We start from the raw sequence: 17,921 nt of genomic DNA on the forward strand, positions 1-17,921 counted from the left end.
GGTTACAGTTACATGAGTAAGGTAATGAGTACATTTCCTATTGAGCATTGTTACCTCCTCCTTTGTTTTTTCCTTACCATCTCTTCCCTCCCCATCTCCCCATCTCTTCCCCCCCCAACCTTGAACTTGTAAAGTTTGTTTTCAACATAGTGTCTTGTATGTCTCATTGTTACAATGGGTTAACTTACATCCTTATTTCAGCATTTTGTTAATTCCCTTCCCCTCCTCAAATTAGAAAAATGTATATACAAGATTCAGGGCACCGACATCAAATACAGTGAAAACAGGGGTTATACCATGGGGGAAGAACATACAAAAGAAACAAAAAAATCACACAGTACATTATAAACACATTAAAAACAATAGCAAGAAAGAAAAAAACCACTTGTGTCCCTATCTTGGGGTTCATTTCGCTTAACATCATCTTATCTGGTCATATGCACATAGCTTTTCACCTTTTCTGTTTGTCCTAGACTTATACTAGTTATTGCAAATAAGAGAAACCATGGGACCTATGTTACTTTGGGCCTGACTTACTTCATTTAATGCATTTTTTTCCAACACAGGAGACATTTTGCTTGCACTCCAAATCACGCAATGCCACGGGATGCTCAGATTGCCTTCGCAAGCTTGGAGTCCAGGTACACAGGTGAAGCTAACACCCAGGCACTTCCTCACGCTTGTATGTACTCTGCTTCCTCCCAGGCATTAGGCGGAACAGGTTCACAAAAGGTCCCATAGCCACAACTATTCTGTAGTTGATCTCTTCTGCAGCTGTTAACCCCAGCCCCTTTACTTTCAGAAAAGGATACCTTTTAAGAAAGTGAGAAAATTTGTTACATGGCCCAATTCCTGAAATCATATGGAGGAGCCAGGACCCTGGAGGAATAATGTCCCTTCAGATGGTTGATTTCCTTACCACCATTTGTAAACGCTGTACAACAATAAAGTCAGCATGGAATAGCACAGGACTGAGTGAAAGAACATACCTTAGATCTCTAAATGCACAATGCCAACACTTAGATTTTTCCAAATGCCCAGGATAGCAATCCCACCCTTGGATGTACATTCCATCTTTGTATTTCTTTGTAACTCAATAGTAACAAGCTGGAGGAAAGCAGAGTAAAGGCTAGTCTCATGTGGTAACCTCAGGTGAAACCAGTCATTTCACTCCATTTCCACAAAAGAAGCTTAAGTGGTTGTCAGTATTTCACAGTTTTAAGCCTTCTCACACTTAAAGACAACACAAAAGTTGTGCCATGACTTTTGCATCCTGATTACATTGAGGGGAGAATGCAGTTGCTTTCTGTTTGATCTGTACCAAGAATGGCTTGTCTCCTTGGAGAGCTGACCAATTAGGTGTCACTGGTCCCAACCCCTCACTCTGAGGGCTTCTACTGCTGCTGAATGCTCTTGATGTGATCATGGCTGGAGCAATGTTATAGTAACCACCATCACCTCCGTTTGATGAACTGAGCACCATCCCAGCTCCCCAAGTAGATCATCTCAAAGATAGCCTTGGACTTTCTTTGGCCTCTAATCTACATATATTTTCTGCAGTTCTTTCTGTGGAGTCATTAAGCCCATCATCATCATACACTGTGAGATCAATATATAAAGAGGGAGCATTTATTTTGGCTCACAATTTCTGGGGTTCAGGCCATAGTCACTTGGCTCTGTTATTTTGGCTCTATGACAGCAGTATATCATGGAAGGAGTAGGAGTGTGGAAGACCTAGTCACTTCCCAAAGGTGGGGCAGCAAAGAGATTAGAAGGGGCCAAAGTTCCAGTATCCCCTTTGGGTGTACATCTCCAGGGATCAAACTTTCTCTCCCAGGCCCCACCTCCCTTTAGCACCATAGGCTGTCTTCAAAAATTTCAATACATTGACTTTGGAAGACAAAGAAGACCCAAGCTCTACCAGTCACCAGACAATTTTCACACAGTTGTACCGGCTTCTAGGATCTTTAAGTCTATAACCTCATGCCGAGACTGTAGGCCAGAGAAAGAAACACCTCTCACAGTCTGCTTTCCAACTCAAGTCTGCAGAGTGAAACAAGAATGTCTTTTTCTTGTTTTTCCCCTTTATAGAGGTTCCCATCCTAAAACTGTGATCAATCAAAACTATATGATTAGGTTTTCTAGGCTTGCCTCTTCTTTTTCTTTCTTTCTTCTTTCTTTCTTCTTTCTTTCTCTCTTCTTTCTTTCTTTCTTTTTATTGTGAAAATACTGTACAGAGGGGTTACAATTACATGGGCAAGATAATGAGTACATTTCTTATCAAGCATTGTAGCCTCCTCCTTTGTTTTCTTTCTTTCTTTCTTTCTTTCTTTTTCTTTCTCTGTCTCTCTCTCTTTTTTGTGTGTGCTAGTTTTACAGCAACTTGGCTGGGTGTTGTCCCTGAGCTCTTTTGCTCAAGGCTGGCACTCTACCACTTGACCCACAGCTCCATTTCCAGCTTTGTGGTGCTTAATTGAAGATGAGAATCTCATAGACTTTCTTGCCCAGCCTAGCTTTGATCCTGATCCCAGATTTCAATTCCTGAGTAACAAGGATTACAGGTGTGAGCTACCAGTACCTGGCTGAGTCTTTATTTTTGTTTTTTAACTGCATTTTTTTTGTCTTTTCTTTTTTGATACTGTGGATGGAACCCAGGATTGAGGCAAATGCTTTACCATTGAGCTACATCTCAACCCTGACTCTATTTTTATTCATTTTTTTCTTTTTTTGTCGGTCATGGGGCTTGAACTCTGGGCTTGGGCACTGTCTCTGTGCTCTTCAGCTCAAGGCGAGCACTCTACCACTTGAGCCACAGCACCACTTCCGGTTTTCTAGTGGTTTATTGGAGATAAGAGTCTCACGGAGTTTCCTGCCTGGGTTAGCTTTGAACCGTGATCCTCAGATCTCAGCCTCCTGAGTAGCTAGGATTACAGGCATGAGCCACCGGCGCCCGGCCTGACTCTATTTTTAAAAGGAAAAGATAAGGAAGTTTAAAAGACTCATTTTTCTTTCCTTCTTTCTTTCTTCCTTTCTTTTTCTCTGGTTGGCAAAATGTTTGTTTATTTGTACAGAATTTCTTTGATGCCTTAAGTTCACTTTTCAAGTTGCTACCTTGCTGCGTATTTGAAGCCTGTTTTATTAGTAAGCTGTTTATTAACACTTTATCTTTATACTTTTGTAGTTATCATTCCATTTTAATCTTCTTCCTTGCCTCAGTGTCACTGGCCTCACTATGTAAAGGATGAGTAAGTCTATTTGTGTTTCATGTTGCATTCCTAGATTAATGCTTCTTAAAGCATGATGCTCACATTAACAGCCATGTCAGAAATGCAGATTTCTGGATTACTTTGAACCAAATGAATCTGAAATTCCAAGAATGGAACACAAAATTCTGCATTTTAGTTAGTCAATTCTGATACATGTTAAAGTTTAATAACCACTGCCTTCCATGTATTTACACAAAAAATTTCTTTAAAACTCAACATGTATAAAATGTGCTTCTTATAGGTCTCACCAAGGAGGTCATTATATCATTTTAGAAGGGTCACTCTAAAGAGCTCTAATGCATTCTCTCAGAGAATAAATAACATGAGAGAAAGAAATACAAGAGGTAATCATCTTAGGACAGGACACAAGCAGGACAAACACAAAGTGCCTTGCTGTGCACAACAAACTCTGAAGCTCTCAAGTTCTCCTCTGAGCTTCAGATCCCTCATTAGACATGAAAGCAGAACATCAAAGATGGGTGTGGTGGTATACACTAGCAATCCTAGCTACTTCAGAGGCTTACGTAGGAGTGTCTTGTCTGAAGCTGGCTCAAGGGCAAATATGACACTCCATCCGAAAATTAAAGCAAAAAAGGATAGGGGTATGACTCAAGCGCTAGAGCACTTGCCAAGTGCAAGGCCTTGAGCTCAAGCTCTAGTACCACCAAGTGAGTATATTATTGTTAGCAATATATATATGTATATATATATATATATATATATATATATATTCTTTTACATCTCTTCTTCTAAAGTGTTAAGATTCTGACTACTCTTAAACCTTAAATATAAGAAAGGAGAGTACTTCCTTTCTCCAGATTCTAAAGGCATGTGCTATACCCAATTGACTGAAACATGGAACATCACATAGGCTGTACATCAAAAACCTTCTAAATGCACAAAGTAGAAAGCACAAGTGTGAACTATCTTAAGTCATTGAAAGAACTGAAGGGAAGGCTCAAGAAAGATTGCAGATCATCTTCACCTAGTTGCTTCAGCTTACATTTTTCAGCTTTGCAATGGTGAGAAAGTAATAAACAATAAGGAAAAAATAAAGGAAAAAAAAACCAAGCCTGAAGGGCTTACCTTTCCCTTCTTGGCCAAATCTTCTTATGTATCTGAAGGTGGACTATGAAGGATTGACCCCCACCCTATTATCTTGGGGCCTACAGAGATGCCAGGCAAACCCCAGGTATGCACAGACATACTTGACTTGCAGGCAGGGCAATCTGACCTGAGCCTGGCCCCAAACATTCCATTGTGGGCCTAGCCGAAAGTCCCACCTCCCCAGCCCTAACAGCCTTTTAGATAACTGTTTCCTTGCTCAGATCCCATAAAAGCCCAAGTCCAACCCCACCTCCTCACACAACTTCTGTTCCCTCAGGGCGGGAAGGTTGTTTGCCCCTTGCCGCTACATCTCAATAAAGTCTTACCTGCTCCTTTTCCCTCCATTTTCCTAACAAAAATACTTCCAATTTTGAATTTAGTCTTCTCCCGAGTTAGCAATGTGCCACATAATATTAGACAGCGGTCATCTAATGTAAGACTACAAGAAAAAATAAGCAATAGTCTACAGGGTACTATGTTGTATTATTATATATGACCTTTGAAGTGTATTAAATGCACTTTGGTTCATTGTATCTATAATTTACATGGGTTTATCAAGGCATGACCTCATTGTAAATTGAGAAGTATTTGTCCATCTACATAGAAACAAGAATGAGAACAACTCCATGAATCCAAGTCGGAAGAACTAGTGGATAACTCCAATACCTTCAATATCATTCAGAAATTTAACAAAATGGTTATTTTATCATGTGCCACTGGCTCATTCCTATAATCCTAGCTACTCAAAATGCTGAGATCTGGAGGAATGAAATTCAAAACCAACACAGGCCAAAAATATACATAAATAGTCCACAAGACTCTATCTCCAACTAACAAGCCAGGCTAGAGGTGTGACTCAAGTGGTAGAACACCAGCCATAAGCTGAGTGAGCACCATGTCTTAAGTTCAGAACTTCAGGACTAGCAAAAAGGAACTGTTCTTTCACGTTTTTATTATGAAATAAAGTCTCTAATGGTAGAAGAGTTTCCCTTGATGTTTTCTTTGTCGTTTTTCCTTGCTATACTTAGTGTGAGTTCTGTCGTGCCCCAGAAAATACATCTGGCTTAAAGCAACTTGTCTTAGCTTCCCCACGCTACTATCATGAGACTCTAGACACAATATTTAACATCTCCAGGCCTTAACTTTCTCATCATAGGTTAGAACAAGGTTCTAAAATTTCATCTCCAAAATCTTAAGCAATTAAAGGTACAATTACTCTAAAGCCATTTCTCTGAGTCTATAAACACTTGGAAGGCTAACATGGTAAGATCTGCTCACTGTAACCTGCCCAGCACCCCACACAGGTTTGACTTCTGCCATCAGTTTTAGAAGTTGTAATCGAGAAAGTGAGCCTTAACTGAAATCACAGAAAAGGAATTAGCTCCAGTTTCTCAGTGCCTGAGTTGACCTTCTTTGCTCTGCCATCTCAGACACATAAAAGGATCCTTTTATGTCTAATATTTAAGCTAATCTTTACATATATTTGTAAATATAAAATGGAAGTGTTTTGATAATAACACAAGAAATGGCTTTATATCCATCCTTGATTTTTTTTAATTTGCCAAATGATGTATGCATTTTTAAAGTACAAATACATCTACCTTTCATAGTGATATGTTAAGCTGGCCCTTTATGTGAAACAATACAACTAATTCCTATTAAAGCTTCCATGAATAAAAAGCTATTTTGTGGACACAGAAATCCACTTTTTCTAAATCTCATTTCTTTTTTATCTTTTCCACCACCATTCTGCTCTTTCTTTGTGCAAAAGAGTAAATCCTTTCAGAGCCAACAGGCTCAACTACCATAGCGACTGAGATTACCAATACTGACGTCCAGCTGAATAAACTGTAAGGAACGTTTCCTCTCACCTTCACCTTGAAATAATCACTACTGTGGAAGTATAGGCTCCTTGGAGACAAATGACAAAAAAAAAAAAAGAAAAACCTTACTTCAGCCTTGAAAGCTGACTTCAGTGAATATATATATATATATATATATATATATACATATATATATATATATAAATAAGCTTTACCAGAAATAATACCAAATTTGAAAATAAAGCTTTAGACAGCAGAGCCTCCCACTTTGGCACTCAGTCTCAAAATGATCTCGAATCTTTTCCATGTTTGTGTATTCACCAAATATTTTTTGCTTATTATTCATCTAATATGTTAAAGCTTAGGCTGCAATATTTCTTAATCCTAGATCAGTAAATTATTTTAAGACACCAATTAACTCTTGCATTATTAATAAATCTCATTTCATAACTCATGGACAAGACCCAGAAACTTCCTAAAATATTCGCTATAGTTTAAAGATCTTAGATAAAAGCATATAGCTATAACACAATAATTGGCCTTCTAGTCACAAAGGTTCAAATCTAGTAAAACTGTATTCCAGATTCTTATCTTTCATATTCCCCTCTTCCCATCTTCCTCCTGCCACAACAAATGATCCAGCTTTAGGTCACATTCACCTTCTCTCTTATTCATATTAACCCATCAGAAAACTTCAGGTGGACTCTGGTGGCTCACACCTGTAGTCTTAGCTACTCAGGAGGTAGAGATCTAAGGATTGTGATTTGAAGCCAGGCCAGTCAGGAAAGCACTTGAAAACTGAAGGTGTGGCTCAAGTGGTAGGGTGTCAACCTTGAGCAAAAAAGCCAAGTGAAGGAGTAAAGCCTTGAGTTCAAGTCCCAAGGAAAAGCTAGAAAATGAATATTCAATAGGTAAAATCTTAAAAGCTTAATTGCTATTGAAAAAAGTCAATCTGAAAAGGTTACTTACTATATGAATCCAATTGCATTACAATCTGGGAAAAGGCAAAATTATAGACAGTAAAAAGATTTTAGGGAAACTGTGGATGTGGAAGGAGTGATTTTTTTATATCTGTAAAGTGTTAGGTTAGTATAAGTAATGACAGATGCACAACACATTTATCATACCCTACAGAACTTTACAGAACAAAAAGCAAAATCAAAGTATTTGCATGAATGTGTCTTGTAAGAGATTGTAGGTTTTCATAAAGGAATGCTGGTTATGACGTCAGAGTCCAATTGTTAATCTGAGTGTAGAATCAATTTTACTGAAGGGGATCTGGGAGAAAAGGTACTAACCTAAGTATCTTTCCTTGAATGGAAACTACATATAAGCACTGTATCAATAACATTATTCCCAATGGGATATTAGTTAGTCCTGGAACTTCTGTAAATATATATTGGAAGTAAACACTTAGGAAAATTAGTGAACTGAAAGGAAAGCCAGTTTTCTCACTGTTGGATTGGGAAATATTCCAATGGGAATAGGGAAGAATTATTATCTACACGGTAATAGATTATAACATTAATTCATGTTTAGTTTACTCTACATACAGATAAATACATATAGAAGTACTTACAGAGAATGTATGTCCCAGGTTACTATATGCACATATATTTCCTTGATCTTCCCATTGAAAACACCTAAAAGAAATAGCATTTCCATAGCATAAACACACCTAATCTCAGATCTTGGTTTCCATACCATTCTCCAATTAAAAGAAAAAATTCCAGGGATTCCTAAAGAAATGGCTGATTCTATGACTAAGGTAGGAAATAAATGACTCTGGATCTTCCTCTTGTGCCAGAAAATAGTAAAGCTTCTAGATAGAAAAATAGGCAGCAAGGTAGATAACATAGATGATTGACAGATAGTTATCTACAGACAGATCTGTATTGATGAAATGCTAAAGGGACACCAGAGTCAGGTAAAATGACTCCCCATGGCCAAAGATGAAATGATTTGAGCAATAAAATAAATGAAAACAGTACTGGATTATTGCTGAAGTATAAATATGTACCTGTGAGTTCATATTTTATAAATAAATCATTGAATAAGCAAATGAATTAGAGAAATGGGATAAAACTATTTCATGTGTGACATCTACATAGACTTCTTTCCAAAAAAAAAAAAAGTCCATGGCCCATAGCAGAAAAAAAACAGCAAAGGTCCAATAGAAAGATTTTATAACATACATGATTAGATCTATAAAAACTCAATGTAATTGAAGTAAATTGAATAATGACCACGTTAAAATTGTCTGGCCCTCAAACCTAACTTACAAATATTATCTTATGCATATAAAGTCTTTAACCTTGAAATGAGAAAACTACTTTGGATTATCTAGGTGAGCCCTAAATGTCAACACTAATATCTTTAAAAAGTAAAGTCAGAGGGAGATTTAACACAGACACATTCCGCCATGAAGATGGGGATGGTGATTGGAATGATGTAGCTACAAGACTGAGAGTGCCAAAACACAAAAGAAGGAACTTTTCTTCCTTGAGGCCCCTGAAAAATTTTTCCTTCAGCGTTTCACACCCCCAGATTTCTCTGGAACAATGAAAGAATAAATTCTTTTGTTCTATGCTATGAAGTTTTATAGTAATTTGTCATATCAGGAGACAAATATAATCATTAAAAATCAGAAAAGTTGGGCTAGAAATGTGGCTTAGTGCTAGAGTGCTTGCCTAGCATGCATGAAGCCCTGAGTTCCATTCCTTAGTAGCTCATAAACAGAAAAAGCTAGAAGTGGCACTGTGGCTCAAGTGGTAGAATGCTAGCCTAGAGCAAAAGAAGCTCAGGGACAGAGCTCAGGCCCTGAGTTCAAGCTCCAGGACTGGCATTAAAAATAAATAAATAAATCAGAAAAGTCAAAGCAGTCTAAGAAGACATGACAACTGAATGTGTTGTCACTTGCTGGATGGAATCCTGAAATAGAAAATTATACAAAAAATAAAACTATGGAACTCTGAATAAATTGTGCACTTTTTAGTAATGCTATATTAATAATAGTTCATTAATCATAATGTAACATGTTAATAAGGGAAACTGGGTGTGGTTATGTATAGGATGTATATATATATATATATATATATATATATATATATATCTTTTCAATTTCTATAATATGAAACTGTTGGAAAATTAAGTCTTTGAAAAATATTAACTTTAAGAAAATAACACTAGAACAAATTTGATTACAACAAATTCTGGTCACAACAATATTCTAAGGAGTTAGCACACAATTAAATATAATTTTGCATGGGAAAATATGCTCTGATATATTCATTTAAACTTTTTAAGACAAAGAATAGAGATAAAAATGAGTTTAAGCCACTAAAAAGGAAAAAAGAGCAGAGAAAATAATCTATTCTAATAACTAGGATAAGAAAAAAGCATATAATAAATTGTGATAAAATGAGAACAAAATAACATGGAGTAGTAAGACAAAATGTGTCAATTCTAGAGCAATTAATCAATTAAGCATATAGGTTTAATTTTTAGTAACACTATTTGCAACTAACAACACAGGAAGATTAAAAAATAAAACATAGATACATTCATGCTGGGAAGACATATATGCAGTATTATTATCACAAAAGGTTAGAATTCAAATCAAAAGGCATGAAATGGGACAAGAAGGCATTTATAATGATATAAGCTGTAATTCTCCCAAGAAGATAAGTCTTTTCATGAATCCTCATGCATAGATAGCATACTATGAAACTATAAAGTAAAAGCTATTAGAAAAATGTGTGGATTTGTTAAAGTAAAAAATATATAATAGAAATCTTTAACTTGACTCTCAGAAGAGAACAGGTTAAGGAGACAAAAAAAATAAGTAAGTTTACTGAGAATTTAAATAACACTGTTACCAACTGTGCTTTATTAATTATGAATATCCAAATTACAGAGATTAACTCTAAAACACTGGCCAAACTGGAGAAATATATGTGTACTAGATGAAAATATTGAAAGAATATGACTTTGTATACCACCTTCATAATAACAATAAAAATTTAAAGAGCTCCAAAAAAAAAAAGAACATCAATACTTCTCTTAGCTTATTTGTCAATTTTACATAAGTACATTTGTCTTACATTGAAGAAACTTTCCCAAAATAATAAACACAGTGTTACCAACACATTCATCACAAAATATATAAATGAGTCCAGTTCTATAATTTAAGATATGCCTCCAAGTTACATAATAAAATAATAGTTATCTGTACACTGGCTCACATCTGTAATCCTAGCTACTCAGAATACTGAGCTCTGAGCCTACCTGGACAATAAAGTCCATGAGACTCTTAATCTCCAATTAACTACCAAAAAGCCAGAAGTGAAATTGTGGCTCAAGTGGTAGAGCACCAATCTAGAGTGAAAATGTTAAAGGACAGTGCCAGGCCCTGATTTCAAGTGCCAGAACTGGCACCAAAACTGTATATACTGTTCCATAGGCAGAGTAAGATGGTAAATTAAAGAAATATACCAATTTGAATCTGTGAATGAGAAGAGTCAAGTAACAAAGAAGAGAGGTCATAGCATAGGTCATGGTTTATCAACTGTGGTAGATTTCGCAGCCAAACTTCCCCACCCTGAGTGGAGAATAGGTCTGAGACAGAACTGAACATTGGAATAGAATGTTTGACTGTTGAGCCATACTCCTCCAAGTTAGTCACAAGAAAATGTACCACAACCAAAACACTAGCCAGTCTTAAACTGAGAAATAAAAAGACAAAGGAGGTTGAAACCTCTCCCTACAAACATGGCCCCAGTGGAGGAAAGGAAAAAACTACACAAAATCCATGAATAAAGCAACATAGTTCAAAAGCTAACAACTCAGCCTGGCACTCAACCTTGTAGTCCTAACTTCCTGGAAGGCAGAATTCAATGGACTGCAGTTTGAGGCCAGCCTGGGCGAAAACAAAAGTTCAAAAGACACCATCTCAATCAATGGTTAAGTGCAGTGACACATGTTTGTCATCCCAGTGATGGAGGGTAACCTAAGTAGGAGGATCAAAGGCCAGGCCATCCCAGGCACTAAGTCATACTCTCTCTTGAAAATAACGACTATGATGTGGCACACAAAGTGGTATAATGCATAATTGGCAGGCCCAAGGCTCTAACTTCAAACCCCAGTGCTGCCAAGAAAATCCAGCAACTCCCCAATAAGGGACCTAAATGATAGTGAAAAAAAGAGATTTCAAACAAGGTGGTTAAAAAAAGAAAAGAAATGAAAAAAGAAAGAAAGAAGGACAATGAAATGTACAAGTCATTATGTCGAAAAAAGAACTTTACAACTTTGGTGGTGGGGGAGGATCAGGTAGGAGGGGCGGCGGGGGTGGGGGGGTGTATGGGAAGGGATGGGAAGGGGAAACAAAGGAGGAGGCAACAATGCTTGATAGGAATGTACTCGTTATCTTGCCCATGTAATTGTAACCCCTCTGTATGGTATTTTCACAATATAAATATATATATATATATATATATATATGTGTGTGTGTGTGTGTGTAATCCAATGGGAAAAAAAAAGCAAGGAAGGAAGGATGTAAGGAAGGAAGGAAAGAAGGAAGGAAGGAAGGAAGGAAGGAAAGTATATTTGAAGAATAAATAAGAATGCCCAATATGAAGAAATGCTCAACTTCTCTGGCCATTAAAGAAATACAAATCAAAATAACACTCACCCCAGTTAGAATGGCTATAATCAAGAAATCTAATAATAACAGATGTTGGAGTGGATGTGGCCAAAAGGGAACTCTACTGTATTCTTGGTGAGAGTGTAAACTTGTTCAACTACTTTGGAAAGCAGTATGGAAGTTCCTCAAAAGACTCCACATAGAGCTCCCCTATGACCCAGCAATCCCACTTATGGGAATTTACCCAAATGATCACAAACAAGATCATACTAAAGCTACCAGCACGACTATGCTTATTGCAGCATTATTTACCATACCTAAGATATGGAACCAACCAAGATGCCCCTCAGTAGATGAGTGGATCAAGAAAATGTGATATTTATTTATTTATTTATTTATATAATGGAATTATACATATATTATTCCATTATATAAATATATATAATGGAATTCTATCAGAAAGAATGGCACCACCCCATTTGTTAGGAAATGGAAAGACGGGAAAATTATATTAAGTAAGTCAGTGCCAAAGAAATATAAGTCCCATGATTTCCCTCATTTGCAATAATTACTGTATATGTCTAGGATAATTTCATCAGATGATCAGGAAAGCTCAAAAACTATGTACATATAACCATATAAGATGATGTTAAGTAAAATGAATCCCAAACCTGGACAGAAGAGGACTTTCTTTGTTGTTATTGTTTTTAATGTACTATGTGTACTATTATTTTTAATGTACTATGTGTATTATTTTTGTTTCCTTTGTATGTTCTTCCTCTTATGGTATAGCCCTTGTTGTCACTGTACTTGATTTTGGTACCCTGCATCTTGTATATACATTTGTCTAATTTGGAGAGGGGAAGGGGAATAACAAAATGCTGAAACAAGGACACAGGATGACCCATTGCAACAAGGATACCCACAAGACTGTATATTGGAAATGAACTTTACAACTTGGGAAGGGGGGAGTGAGAGAGGTCGGGGAAGGAAGGGATAGTGCGAGAACAACAAAGGAGTGGGTAACAATGCTCAACAAGAAATGTGCTCATTACCTCACTCATGTAACTATAATCCCTCTGTACAGCATCTTTACAATAAAATAAAATTTAAAAACAAAGAAAAGTATCCATGAAATTAAAGAAGAAATTAAAGAGAAAACCTCTAGCATCACAAGAAGGCTTAGTGAACACTAAACAGGCAAGGTCAGAAAAGAAATATCTGTAGAAACATTATAGTTAAAAACTAAATATACAGAAATAAAGAATATTGGAAGGTGCAAAGGAGATGCAATTAGTTATGCACAAAAACAAGTCAGTAGAAAACAGATTTCTCAATACAAACACTAAATTCAAAGAGGACAAGGAAGTACATAATCTGAGCCCTGAAAAATATTTATCTATTTAGATGAATGTTTCAAGAGAAGATAACCTTTATATTTCATGAAGAAAAAAATAACTTCCATGGTAAAAATGAAAGAAATATATATTAACATACGACTAGAAAAGCCTTTTTATTCAAGTTTAGACTTTCTGAAATGCATCATGCCAAAAAATATATAAAAAGCAAGAATTTTCCTCATGCATTTTCTATAATAAAAGTTCATCAATAGATGTTTAGGTTGAGAAATTGCTTTCCTGGAATAGAAGATATATGTTTTGAGTAGAACTTATAGAACTTTATTTGTGTTGCCTTAACATGCTAGAATGTGATAAATAGTGAAAAAAAGGAAGAAGTCTGCCTGAAACAAAGTCCTCTTACATTAAAGTGAATTTTGAATCTTCTTTATGATGGAAAAGCTAAACATGAGATGTTAGAACTGCAATGATTAGTCGTGTTCATGTGTTCAATAATGACAAGCTAAATGGGTCTTGTTGATCTCAATTTGAAACACAAAATAATCCAAAATAAAAACATATCTTATTAAGAGTCTGAATATTTAGGGGAATCAAGTAAATGACACCTTCTTCAGAGCACTTCATAGGTATCATTTCCTTTGTCAACTTGAATAATCACATATGTGGTCAATCACCTCTAATAGCGGTGAAGACTGGACAAAGACACTGTGGATATTCTTCACAGCAGTAGACTAGGAATCTAAAATCAGCAATAAGCTACATCTGAAGAACTGAGCACTCTGTGTTGCCAGAATACAGAAAATTTTGATTTAAAATATTTAAATATTTTATTATTTAAATATTTTAATATTTTAAATAGTTTACCAGGTGCCAGTGCCTGTAATTCTAGCTACTCAGGAGGCTGAGATCTGAGGATTACAGTTCAAAGCCAGCGTGGGCAGGAAAGTCTGTGAGACTTTTATCTTCAATAAACACCAGAAAACTGGAAGTGGCTCTGTGGCTCAAGTAGTAGAGTGCTAGCCTTTAGCTGAAGAGCTGAGGAACAGTGCCCAGGCCCAGAGTTCAAGCCCCACGACTGACCAAAATAATCATAATCATAATCATAACTGAAAAATCTTACTATTTAAGGAAATTATTCCTATAAATTGCCTTCAATTACATTTTCTGTTTTGGTAGTACTGGGGCTTGAACACAGAGCCTCTCACCTCTCAATTGGCTTTTTCACTCAAGATTGGAGCTCAACCACTTAACCCACAACCCTGCTCCCAGGTCGTTTTACTGGTCAATTGGAGATAAGAGTCTCATGGTGTTTCCTTCCCTGGATGGCATTGAACCATGATTCGCATATCATAGTAGCTAGCATCCTGAGTAGCTAGGATTACAGATGTGAGCCACCAGCATCTGGCCTCATTTGCTGATTATTTTGGGGATGGAGTCTAGTGAACTTTTTTGCTTAGGCTGGCCTAAACTGCAATTCTCCACATTTCATTTTACTGAGTAGCTAGGATTACAGGTATGAGCCACTATTACCAAGTGCATTCAGTTACTTTTTATTAACTGATTACAAAAAACTTGGAAGGTTCAGGAAAAAAATGATGATATAAAAAATATATCACTCTTTACAAATTTATGTGTCCCTCAGTTGTAGGGGCCATGCTACTAATCTTTATCATTCCAATTTTAGTTTGTATGCTGTCAAGCAAACACCATAAAACTTGATTTCAAATCTCTGATCAGCCAAAAATACCAACTTCAATAATAAAAGCTTCTCAAAAGACCTGTAGTAACTGACTAATCAATGCTGCAGATTCCAGAGACCTCCTAGCTAGCACTTAACAAACAACTCCTACTCCTCTCTACTAAGGGTCCCTATCAGAGGCAAGTCATTTGAAATCTTTCATCCTTAGACCAAATGATTATTGAAGAGTTTTCAGCTGCATCCTGCTATCCTAACATAATCAGAGAAATGGTATCCTAAATGACATGTGTTAGCACTCTCATTCCTCGTATGATTTACTCTCTTTTTGTTTTTGTAGTGCATTGGATGGGACTGAGAGTCTGATGCAAGCTCAGCAAGTGTTCAACCACTAAGCTATATCCTCAGCCCTGATTTGGTATCATTACAACTCAGTAAAATGTGTGTGCCATAGCTATTCTGAAGTTCAATCCCTAGGATATGAAACATCGGAAATGTGATCATCAATAAATTGCAATGACATGAAAACTAAGTGTCACTAATCTAGAGATAGAAAGAGATACATGGATGAAAGAAACAAGAGCCTAGAAACAAAATTATGGATATGTGGGAATAGTATATGTGAGAAAATAATGGACCACTCATTAAATTACACTAAATTACATTAGCACAATTATATGAGGGATCTATTTGCAAAACCTTGCTGAATATCCTGACTTGTGTAAAAGAAATGCAAGGGTCATACCAATAGGAATTGTGTGCACATTAATCAGGTATTAGCTTACAAGGTATCATTTGAATACATAAATTAGTAATAGCTTCATATTTGTCATTGTCATCAAACATAAAAGTGTTCTAATTTGGGGTAGCATTGAAGTTTGCTTTTGTATGTAAGATGAAGTAGTAAATCCAATTAACGAGCTCATGAATTAATCTTGGGGAAGAGAAAAATTGGGCAAGAGAAAAAAATTTCACTTGGAAACACACAGGCACCTGAGAAAGCAGAAAAAAAATGAAGCTCCAGTCTCAGGACCTGGCAGATAGATCTAGCATTCTTCATCCATCCTGCCCTGTGACATCCTGAGATTCGATGTTTCTCAAACTTTCCAAATGGGAAGAGGAGTTCAGAAAGATCCTGTCTTTCAGCTAGTGGTGCCCAGCATAGGAGAGGCATGCTCATCTAGTAGAATTCAGGAAGGCAAACAGAGATGAAGACAGAGGCAGAGACAATGTGACAGATTGGAAGGGGCAGGAACAAGATGTAGTAGTGACCTTTTTCCAGCTTATAGCTCCCACCATTTTGCAATAGTCATTCATCAATTAAATCATCAAGAGACCAAAATAGAGTCCTCGTGATCCAGTTGCCTCTCAGAAGCTCTACCTTTTAATACTACTGCATCAGGGACTAAGCTTTCTACATACAAGCTTTTGGGGATATTTCCTACCCAAACCATAACAACTCATCCATTCAATTCAGTTATTATTGAAGGCTTTCAGTATACCATATAAGGAGGAAATAAGACACCATATATTCCAAGAAAAATGCCTACCTCTCTCCCGAGTAAATCCAAGCATTTCTTAATTAATACTATTCTAGTGATTTTACAAGTTAACCTGAATTGATTCTACTACTCTTCAATATCCAAGGCTCCAAACTTTCCAGTCCAGTCAAATAAGTCTACCTTTATCATGAATTTCTGCATCATACCTTTCATGTCCTGCATACATGCTGGCTCAGAACACCTTCTTTGCTTCAAATCCTACAGCAAATCCTTCACAAGAGGGGTCAGTTTGGGTCCTTTCTCCTCACTTAATCTGCCCAACAACTGAATCTGAAGATGATTTAATTTCCTCCCATTATCAAATTTACAATTGCATTTTCTGTGGGAATCTCCTGACAGGTAATTTAATTCAAACATTATTGACAATCACAATTCTCCTTAGCAGCTAGCCTTACAACAGACATCCTCTCACAAGACATTAAGACAAATATAAATGGGAATTCAGCCTTCCATTAAAATCAGCCTTTCCTACCCTGTGTAATGCTTGCAAAACCCTGTGTAAAAGTTTGCTTTTCATCTCCCCAGACTTTCCTTTGGGGAAAGGTATTCAGATGAATGTAACGCTTTCCTCCTCCCCCATGGGGCTTGAACTCTGGGCCTGGGCGCTGTCCCTCAGCTCTTCAGCTCAAGGCAAGTGCTCTACCACTTGAGACACAGTGTCACTTCTGGTTTTTTGGTGGTTTATTGGAGATAAGAGTCTCACAGACTTTCCTGCCCGGGCTGGCTTTGAACCATGATCCTCAGATCTCAGCCTCCTGAGTAGCTAGTAGTACAGGCCTGAATCACCGGCACTTGGCTGAATGTAACATTAAAAAAAAAAACTTGCCTTTACAATTTCAAAAAACAATGTCACATTAGGTGCTGATGGCTCATACCTGTAATGCTAGCTCAGGAAGGTGAGATGGATCCATGAAGACCTATAGTTCAAGGCCATCTCAGGCGGGAAAATCCATCAGATTCTTTTCTGTAGAAATGAAATGTGGCTCAAGTGGTAAAGTACCAGCTGAAGGATAATGCCCAGGGTTGAAGTTCAAGTCCCAGTACCAGCGCACACACACACACACACACACACACACACACACACACACACACACACACAAAATGTCACCACTCAGATGTATATTATGCATCTCATTTCCACAATAACAAATGTATGTACAATGTACATGTACATGCATATATGTATTGGAGACATATACATACATATATGTACCAGACACATGTATGCATGTATATAGTGTAATACAATATAAATGTATGTAAAATAATAATAATACATATTATGCATAATGTACATTATACATCCTATGTTCCCAATTCCCATTTTCTCAGCAGTATTTGAGGCCATGTGACATTCATCATTTTTTAAATATAATTTTATTTTTGTCGTACAAAGGGACTACCATTTCATAAGTCAGGTAATGAGTATATCACTTCTTTTGATAATGTCACTCCTTCCTTTGCTTTC

The 17,921-nt window shown here is 36.7% G+C and overlaps 1 non-coding gene across 1 annotated transcript; it reads right to left on the reverse strand.

The window, feature by feature from the left end:
* Positions 1 to 14,798: 14,798 nt before the first annotated feature.
* Positions 14,799 to 14,902, reverse strand: LOC122099250. The gene has a single exon (XR_006145884.1). It is a non-coding gene; the product is annotated as a U6 spliceosomal RNA (small nuclear RNA).
* Positions 14,903 to 17,921: the final 3,019 nt, after the last annotated feature.

The sequence above is a fragment of the Dipodomys spectabilis genome, unplaced genomic scaffold (genome assembly GCF_019054845.1).
Source record: "Dipodomys spectabilis isolate Male_0828 unplaced genomic scaffold, ASM1905484v1 ptg000506l, whole genome shotgun sequence".
NCBI lineage: Eukaryota > Metazoa > Chordata > Mammalia > Rodentia > Heteromyidae > Dipodomys > Dipodomys spectabilis.